We start from the raw sequence: 10,051 nt of genomic DNA, 5'->3' as shown, positions 1-10,051 counted from the left end.
CTTTTCCCTTGAATTTTTCCACCTAGGGTTTTGTTCTTCCTTTTTCTTCCCTTTTCTTCCATTGGCCGGCCTTATGAGAATGATATGGGAGAGTTATGTGCTGATTTTTAAGCCAAATAATAAATAGATGAAAATTTGACACATGTCACCATCCCATTGGTCCATGTGTCATACTTACCCATTAAGCAATCTCTCTCCACCATATAAATTTCCTCAATTATCCATGATAATATTTGGTAAAATCCATGTGCTGGACAACTGTTGGGTGGTGTAAAATTATAATTTTGTCCCTATGCTTGAAAAAATGTCGAAATTAAAATTTTTCACTTCTCAAACTCAAATTATATTCTAAATAGTCAATTTTGATCAAAAACTTCTTCCAACATTCCAATTTTAACCTCGAGTGGCAAAATGACCATTTTGCCCCTAGGTCATGAAAATTCCAATTTGACTTCAAATCGGTCCTCGAACTTCGAATCACTAGTTTAAATCATTCTGGTGTTTTAAAATTCTCAATTTCATCTTAAAATCTCTATTTGGACTAGTTCGAGGCTTTATTCAACTTAATTGTACCATTTGAGACATTGTCGTCCTTTAACAAATTTCGAGGTACCCAAGTAAGCAAACATGCATTCTTATGTAAGAATGGCATAATAAACATATTGTAGAGTCGGGCTTAACAACACTACCCCCCTTAAAATAAAATTTTGACCTCAAAATTTCATTTACTGAATTGAGAGAAAAGGTGAGGGTATTATTTTCTCATCTAATGCTCGACTTCTTATGTCCTCCCTTTTATAGGGAATTTCGATTTGTTCACCTCATTTACCTCCAATTTAACTTGAGTACTTCACTTATGTCTATTATTATCCTTGAAAATCATATCAACAGTAATATTCACAATTATGATCTTTTATATCGAGACACCAAGCATGCTTCTATTACTATCATTAAACTTGAACCATAACTCCATCTCGATCATACCAATTTTGATCACATTTTATACTTATTTAGGTATACCAATCACTATCTTATTACTTCATTTCATATCAAAACTTCTCAACTTTCATTCATTCATTCCATCCTCATACAATATTGTGTAGTTTACAGTATCATTAACATGCCATACTCATTCCTGTACATATCCTCAACGTTAGGGAAGATTAATGGCTTAAATTATTTCCACATGCTTCATGTTTACCTTGTATTTAGGAAATTTTAATCTTCTTAATCCTATTAATCCATCTCATGTGGCTTAATCGCACTATAGATTACATTCCCTTAACTATTTCCCCAAAATTCCTTAGGTCACCATAAATCGACTTCTGATAAGATTCTTGACAATTACATTATCTATTCAACTCATCAAATATATTGAGTTCAAATCTCGAACCACTAAAACCATTCTTCATTTTAGTTGGATACATCACTAACTCCACACATACGTATACACGCACATTTAAATGTCCATATTCCTCATTATGTATACGGCGTCTCTATTTTCAAATGCCTTCAGACTAATTTCTCTTTGTTCATTCCCATCCATAACCAAGATTCAACAGAATAATCTTCATAATTCATACAAATTCTCATCATGCCTGTGCATAGTTCCATTTCATTTACATACTTCTACTCTCTTCTTATCATTTCCATTTATATGCTTAAGTTTCCTTGTACTATATATCATTGCATCATAATGTCATCGCCGTTGAATTATAATCTATTATGCGTGTATGCTTTATAACCCCATTGATGCCTCAAAGATTTATCTTAACTTGATCATTGCATCTTATGCAATACCACAATTCCTAAGAGTCATCCTTTTTCCTCGATTATCCTTCATGCCTCTACATTCCCTGTATCCTTCTTGCATTCCAATATTGATTTGTCACTTAAAACTCATACTCATTTGAATCATGTATGCCTCAAGCATTTTCGAATTCCAATTTCCATAATATATTAGGAAAGTTTCATTATCTGACTTCATTATCAAGGTCAACTTCAATCATCCTTTGTTCCACTCTTTCATATGAACATAACATCATTCTCCCTTAGCCAATTTATAAATTACACTTGAAATTGCAAAACTTAAAACTAGATTCTCCTCAAGTACCTTTCAAAGTTAATACAAGTATCACTCTCAACTTATGGCTTCCTTTTTATGATCACATAACTTAGTGCTTGCTTTCACGAGATCCATGGCAAAACTTCTCTTGAGTATATCCTTGGGGATATCTATCTTAAACTTATGTCTCACAACATGTGATCACTTAACCCGTAACTTAGCCATTTATGTGGCATCCCCTTCAGGGCCCACTCTAAGGTATTGTTATGTTTGGGTCCCCATCACTTGACTTACTCGAAACTCCACGCCTAAGGGCATGCTGACAGGCCCTGCAGGACCTTCTCGCCAAGTTTCGAACCCTAGACCTTTTGCTCCTTCCCCCCCAAGGGAACGCCTTTAACCATTTCAACTTTAACTCATTCATATCTATACCTTCCAAAACCTTAAAACTCCAGTTAACAAAACTTAGAATCAAGATCAATGACTTTAGGTCAACTCGTAAGTTCAACTTCACATCTGTCTCATTTTATTCATGCGTCCTAGACATGAAGTTTTCTTAGCACCGCGGCACGGTGGCTGTTGGAGTTTACTTAATCAATGTTATTCATCTATATTTAAGGTTACTACACTAATCATTTTCAACTGTTTGGTTTCCCTCCAAGCTTACGTCACAATTTCCATAACCATTTATACCCTCTTGTGCTTATCACATATAATAGGTAAAGTCAATATTTTCAAATTCATCTCATCCTATAACACTTGTCAACAATTAATAAATCCCACTTCAGAATACTCTTTCCATATTGTATAGTAACTTCACCATATAGTATCACGGCACTATGTTCCTCCATTCTATTATCATGCATACTCCACAGAAATTAATTAAAAGATTTACGTACCTTAACTAATGCTAATTCCATTTAATAATATCTTTAATACTCCAAACTTGTAAATTACAACTCCAAGTGTATGTCCATAGATTGATAATCTTTATATATTTCATGATCATGAAAACTACAACTTACAAACTAGCTTTCTATCATATGCACACTATTAGAACATTAATTTCAACATGGTTAATTCTCCTTTGGTGGTATGTTAAGATCATTCCTAGATACATTTCCATATTAACATTGATATGCCTTTACCATAGCATTTAGTGCAAATTTGATGAAGGAATTGTCTCCAAATAACTCTTAAATACATAATTATCAAATTGTATACCACTAAATGTTAAGATCTTGAATTTATTCATCAATAACCAATCACATTTCTTAAGTGAATAATTTACTTAGTTATTACACCTTGCCTTTACGATCATAAGATCAAAGTTGTCCTAAACTTAGGATACAAAAGTTCTCTCTCTTAGAGTATATCCAAACAACGACATTTTCTAAATTCCTTACTCTGGGGAGATCACCTTCAAGACTGATCATTCGTATCATAGGCCACTCTTTGAACCGAATAAAATTTTAAATTGATCTTTCAAGTAATTCGTATATCAGTCTCAATTATAGAACTTCATATGGCATTTAGAATAGATTCGACATTTCCAAGTCATTTAACTTCAAGCTACCAATTACACATCTAGTCCTTTAATCCCTTGGCTCCCCCTACTATGCATAGCAAAGTTAAAGCTCATCCTTAGAGCAGATTTGTTTACTAACTTCTTACTTCATGACCACACATCAATTATAGTAATCATTGATACTCATTCTCGAGTTAATTCACGTACTTATATCCATGAACTATAATAGGTCCAATCAATTCTTGAAATCTCACAATCGTTTAATTGAAATCAACACCAGTTCCCTCTAAGCTACTGTACCTATTCAACACATATTCATAGATAAATATTTCAAAATCCAAACACTACTTTTATATGGGCATAACAAGCTCAATTAACATAGTGTTCTTATCTTCATGCACATAAGTATGGGTTTACTCTTACCCCAATGCTTAATTTATACATTCCAAGTGAATTACAACCATCACTATTCATTCTAATCAAAGTGCGCCCCTTATTACCATTATCACACGTGCTCCTTTATATTAACCCCAATACAATCCATAGTCCCTAAATCTTTTTCCAATTGACAACCATGAGTTTAATTATAACTCCACCAAATGAATAAATTATCACGGCCTATTAGTCCAACTTCAAATTTCTCCATCTTTAATCAGAGGGATATATCATTTCATTAATCTTTCATTAGAAGCATTTGTTTTATGATCTTTATAACACTGGCTCGTGTCACGGGTGGCATCTTAAACCCGGACAACGGCCTTACTTATGACCTTTGCATGACATTAACAAGGAAGTAGATTACTGGGAACAGGAGTTCATATAGCTCCCTGTTTATGACTTATGCTCCCATAAGATCTATAAGAAGAAACAAAACGAGTCTAAACAACTTTAAATTCTATATGCAGATACACGTATTCTATTCTATCAAACTTAACTTAACTTAACTTAACTTGGGCCACACTGACACCGTAGTATTTAAAACAACTTTAAACCCAAAAGCTCTAATCTTTAAAACCAAAAGCTTTGATCTTTAAAACCAAAAGCTCTGATACCACTCTAATTGTCAAGACCCATAACTCCCATTGAGCCCGTGACAACAGCCACGGTGTCCCGATCGACACTCATTACCCCAAAATGTTAATCGGAATCCCGTAAGGCTTTAATATCAGTTTCTCATTTTCCCTGTGAGTAACCATTGCCAAATATCATGTTCTAAAAGATTTTAAGCTATTTCCAACTTAAATCAATAAAAAAACGATTTTTGTCTCACAGGGGCATTTTGGTCATTTTTTCCTGAAAATTTCGAAACCAACTAAAAATATAGTATGTGAGTATAAAACACATAATTCATAATCAAAAGTAAGTTTAAACGTCTAAAACCTTCATTTAAAATGAAATTATGACTATTTGAATATAATAAAAATATTCAATAAAATATTCTATTTTCTTATAAAATAATATTTATAGAGTTACCGGTAAATAATTTTTGTAGCGTAAAAGCTAAATAAATTCATACGTACTATAATACAAATAACCAAAGTATAAAATTTAATTTATAGTGACACGTGGGTCCACGAACTATCACGACCCAAATTCTGGGCCATGACCGGCGCATGGGCCCAATGGACGTAATCCACTAAGCCCATGCAAGCCTATTAGTCTGACATGTTTATCATTCCATCATAAACTACTAAGTCACATTTCATAACTTAGAATCAAAATAATACTACACTTTGCCATCTCATACTAGCATACCAAACAAGTGTATATACATTGTCTACAACATGTATCTTAACTATTTACATTAGGTTCATCTATACACAACAACATAATACTCGACTTCCAGCAAAGGGATTCGAACGAATGTACAGTTACTGAATGCCAAGACACCTACCAAAATATGGATATAAGTCTACAAGGACACCTCGTCCTAGTTACCGGCTGCCTTGTGATCTAAAAACATAAATTGAAAACGGTGAGTATAAACCCAGTGAGTGAACAAGGAAGGGAACAAGCAACAACAAAGGAGAATTTAAAATCATGATGCACTTGTTTGAAAACAATGCAATTTAGTTCCATTCATATTAAAAACCCCTCATCAAGCCCTTAAATGATTGATCATTTGAAAATCATGAATCCATACACAACGAACCATTTGAAGAATGAAAGCTTCAATGATACGTAAGCAAGTCAAATATGACAACGAATCTTCGCTGCAGCGAGAATGAATTTTCATTGCAACGACGTTGGGATTTGGTTATTAGCCGAACGAGGGTTTCTCAACTGGCCGAGGGTTTCTCACTAAACCTCCTCATTTTAAACTTAACTTATTTAGTCCTTAATGTTGGAAGTTCATGCTCTGATATGGTAGCAAAGAAGTGAAAAATAAGGCAGCAATTGACAAGATAGCAGACAAAAACAAAAAGTTTTTCACTGCAGCGAGAATGAATCTCACTGCAGCGAAATTCAATTGATGAAACAGAGAGTTTCTCGTTGTAGCGAGATTCCTTTTCGCTGTAACGATAAGCTACAGTTATGATCTTGCTGCAACGAGAATGAATCTCGCTGCAGTAAGAACCAGTTCTGGTGAAGGTTCTCAAACCCGAGAGTTTCTTGCTGCAGCGAGAATCATTCTTGTTATAGCAAAATACAGGGCACCAATGAAAAATTTCCCTTTTCTCCCAAGAAAAACCACCCTGCTGAAATGTCCAAACCAACATGAAACACATGACAATTTTCCAAAGTTTAACATGTCAAGTTTCACATGCATTACAACCATATACCATTACTCATAAATTTCCTATAACACACATATTTACATATGTATATATGTATACGTATACCCATCATTATCATGCACATCATCCCATCATCATCATACACACCATCACATCATCATCATCACCAGCTCATGCGCACTCCCTACTCGCACATGGTTGGGTCATCACCGGGTTATGCGCACTCCCTGCTCGCACATAACCAGGTCATCCTCTGCTTGTGCGCACTCCCTACTCGTACATAGCCGAGTCAATATAATTACACAACACTATATTCAAACATATATGTATATCAATATAATGCAGCCGCATAGAAATCCATAATAACCACATGTCATAACATAAACCATTCCTCAAGAGCTTGTTCCCAAGGCATTCATTTTTGAGAAAAGTTGTATAAAATCATTCAAACACTTTGTACAAAACAGTCACATTTCCAAAATGATTTTTGATAGGCAGTCCACTCACCGATTGATTGTAGAGCTTTTAGATGACTCCAATTTCCCCTAATTGTCCAAATGAGATGATGGGGCTTCTTTAGAACCTAGGATCACATTAGCATAAGCAATAGGTCAATTCACACACTATGAACCCTAAAAGCTATCTTTTAGCTAGCTTTCAATTGCCACATTAAATGGCTATCTATGTTCAATATCTTAATCACAAAAAGTAATGAACATACTCAACAATAAAGCAGTTCTTAATCTAAATTACTAGTCATTTTCTACAGCTAAAAATCAAGCTTAGTTCATCACTCACCCTTAGGTTTCTTTGTAGTTGAATTTCCTTCCAATAGCTTCCAAATAAATGGGGTAATTCTTTCTTTTTCTCTCTAAAATGCCCAACTAGTGAGAGAAAGTATGGAAATAAGCTTTACCAAGGGTTTTGAAGTGAGAGAGTGAAAGAATACTAGGGTTTTAGTCAAAAGGGCTCAAAAGTATGAAAACTAAAGCTAGAGAGAAAACTTTGCAAGCTACATATCAAGCTTCCATGGAGGTTTTGAAGAAGAAGAAGAAGAAGACAAGCTGCTGGAAAATGGTAGAAGAAGCTACTAGAAGAAAGTATTTATAGGCCAAACTTATCCATTCCCTTAAAATTACGAAAATACCCTTGACTAGTTAGCTTGTTCTCATTCAACCCTTTGTGCAATCTTTTTACTCCTTTGACACCGGGACAAGATCCATAATGGTCTAAACATGCTCAGGTTTATGAAAACTTAAAATTTTAACTCGAGGTGAAAAATGACCATTTTGCCCCTATTATGAAAATTGTCAAATTTTGGTTTCCTTTTCATTTTACCCATAATTTCAACATCCATTTATGCCTTAGGCCTACTTAGGCCATAATATTGTTTAAAACTTACTTTTATGGGCTTACTAAGGAAATGACGAAATTACCCCTAATTAGGGATATCGCATATATTACTAACTACGAGTCTATAAAGGTCAAGGTTTCACATGAACGACCAAAAGTATCAAAAGCGGTAAACCTACAGTTTTTGAAGATGCAAGTCCAATTGTAGCCTTCAATGAAATGAGCTATCTACCAACTATCTTGAGCTTGAAAAGGGTGGAAAGGAGGGTGGTGAGATTATATAATCCCAGTGAGTAAACAAATACCATATAAAATATCTAAAGTTCAGTAAATAGAGACAGATAAAATAGATTAGTATAAAAATGATTCACAGCATTTCAAACTCATTTTAAAAAGATAAAATAAATTCATTTCACCTAAATAAACAACGAGGCTTCTGATTTCATGAAAAGTTTGGCTCGTGCCAAAATCATTCTCATACTCAGTTATCAGGGGTACCTTGGTCGAAGGCTATCCCAACCGAGTCCGCCAAGGCTATTAAAAAGTTATGTACGCATAAATCATGTTTTTATTTTAAAAACATAGTCGTTCCTTGGCGTTGGCTGAGTTCACCCTCACGTGGTGGTTTGGCGTGAAGTGAACTCTAAAGTTTTAACCTCAGGAGTTATCCAACCGCGTCTCTCATACTGAGGTATGAATATAATAGGGTTACCGTGCCCCTCTAATAAGCTGGTCCACGGAACCCGTCCACTGCAATGACCAATATATAACACACCAATTCAATAAAATTCAACAGCATGACATGGCAATTATTTTGTTTTACAGCCTCTCAAGGCAAATCAACAGTTCATACATTTTCAGCACATTTACCAAATCCAACCATTTATGCCAATATTATCATAAGCCATTCAATTCAAACCATGATTTATAACACAACAATCAGTCTCCAATTACTCCATTTTCAAAACCATCATTCAATTTCAAGACAATTTTATAAAATCATTTCATTTAATCACATTTTGCTTATAAAACATAAAGATTTACCATTTAAACTCATTTTTCATAAAATCAAAAAAATGAAATAAAATTCACTTCAGATAATCAAGATGATGATAAGGTTACTCACTATTTTGGGAACCGAATTTCGAGTACTCTGATTCTTGATCTTCGGGTACTATCTCTTTACTTTTGTCAGAAAGCTCACCACCTCGACATAATGCACAATAAGCCATTTACTACATTTGTGGTAAACCGTTGTAAAACCAATTCAGGCTTCATACTAATGCATGAAATGGGATGTAAATTGTTCAGATTATCGTCTAAACATGGTGTTCTACACAAATTCAGTTGTGTACCTAAATAAAACGGTATTGGCCTAATTCGATCTATCACTCGATTAATTGGCCAACATATCCAATTCAACTCCAATAATTCCATTTTTCTTCCAATTCTCCAAACCATCAAACACAAGTTAAATAACTTGAAATATGGCAAAATCATCCTCACATTGTCTCTTGGAAAATTCGGCCATGGTGGGTGCATCAACACTATAATTTTTCAAGCTTGATTCTCACACCATAAATCACTAATTCCTAACCAAATCACTTGAAATAAAATCAAAATCATCATTAATATTCCACATGGAGAATTTAGCCAATGATGGGTGATAGGAGAAAATGAATTTTCTTGTTGGCTTTTCATGCTACACAACACTAACTAACTAAAAACACTAAAATACATTGAAATCTAACCAAATCAAGCATCAAAACTCCTCCCCCCATGTCCGGCCAGTAAGGGTATCCTCATGCAAACTTGATTCTCAACCATGGAAAATGAAAAAGAATGCATAGGAAAGGTAGATCACAAGCTAGAATTGAAAAATCTTACCTTTTGTCACTTGTTTCCTTGAATTTTCACACTTTTCCCCTGAATTTTTTCACCTAGGGTTTTGTTTTTCCTTTTTCTTCCCTTTTCTTCCTTTCGCCAGCCATATGAGAGTGATATGGGAGAGTTATGTGCTGATTTTTAAGCAAAATAATAAATGGATGAAAATTTGACACATGTTACCATCCCATTGGTCCATGTGTCATACTTACTCATTAAGCAATCTCTCTCCACCATATAAATTTCCTCAATTATCCATGATAATATTGGGTAAAATCCATGTATTGGACAAGTGTTGGGTGGTGTAAAATTACAATGTTGCCCTTGGACAGCAAAATGACTATTTTGCCCCTATGCTCGAAAAAATGTTGAAATTAAAATTTTTCACTTCTCAAACTCAAATTATATTCTAAATAGTCAATCTTCATCAAAAACTTCTTCCAACATTCCAATTTTAACCTCATGTGGCAAAATGACAATTTT

At 34.3% G+C, this 10,051-nt stretch overlaps 1 long non-coding RNA gene across 1 annotated transcript; it reads right to left on the bottom strand.

Moving 5' to 3' along the window:
• On the bottom strand, nucleotides 6,880-9,609 carry LOC108660919. The gene is made up of 3 exons (XR_001926633.1): nucleotides 9,572-9,609; nucleotides 8,811-8,891; nucleotides 6,880-6,914 (listed from the first exon to the last, which is right to left on the bottom strand). It is a non-coding gene; the product is annotated as an uncharacterized LOC108660919 (long non-coding RNA).

This window comes from Theobroma cacao, chromosome 2 (assembly GCF_000208745.1).
Source record: "Theobroma cacao cultivar B97-61/B2 chromosome 2, Criollo_cocoa_genome_V2, whole genome shotgun sequence".
NCBI classification, from domain to species: domain Eukaryota; kingdom Viridiplantae; phylum Streptophyta; class Magnoliopsida; order Malvales; family Malvaceae; genus Theobroma; species Theobroma cacao.
Note: the sequence above shows the minus strand (reverse complement) of the source record. Positions and strands in the feature narration are given on the sequence as shown.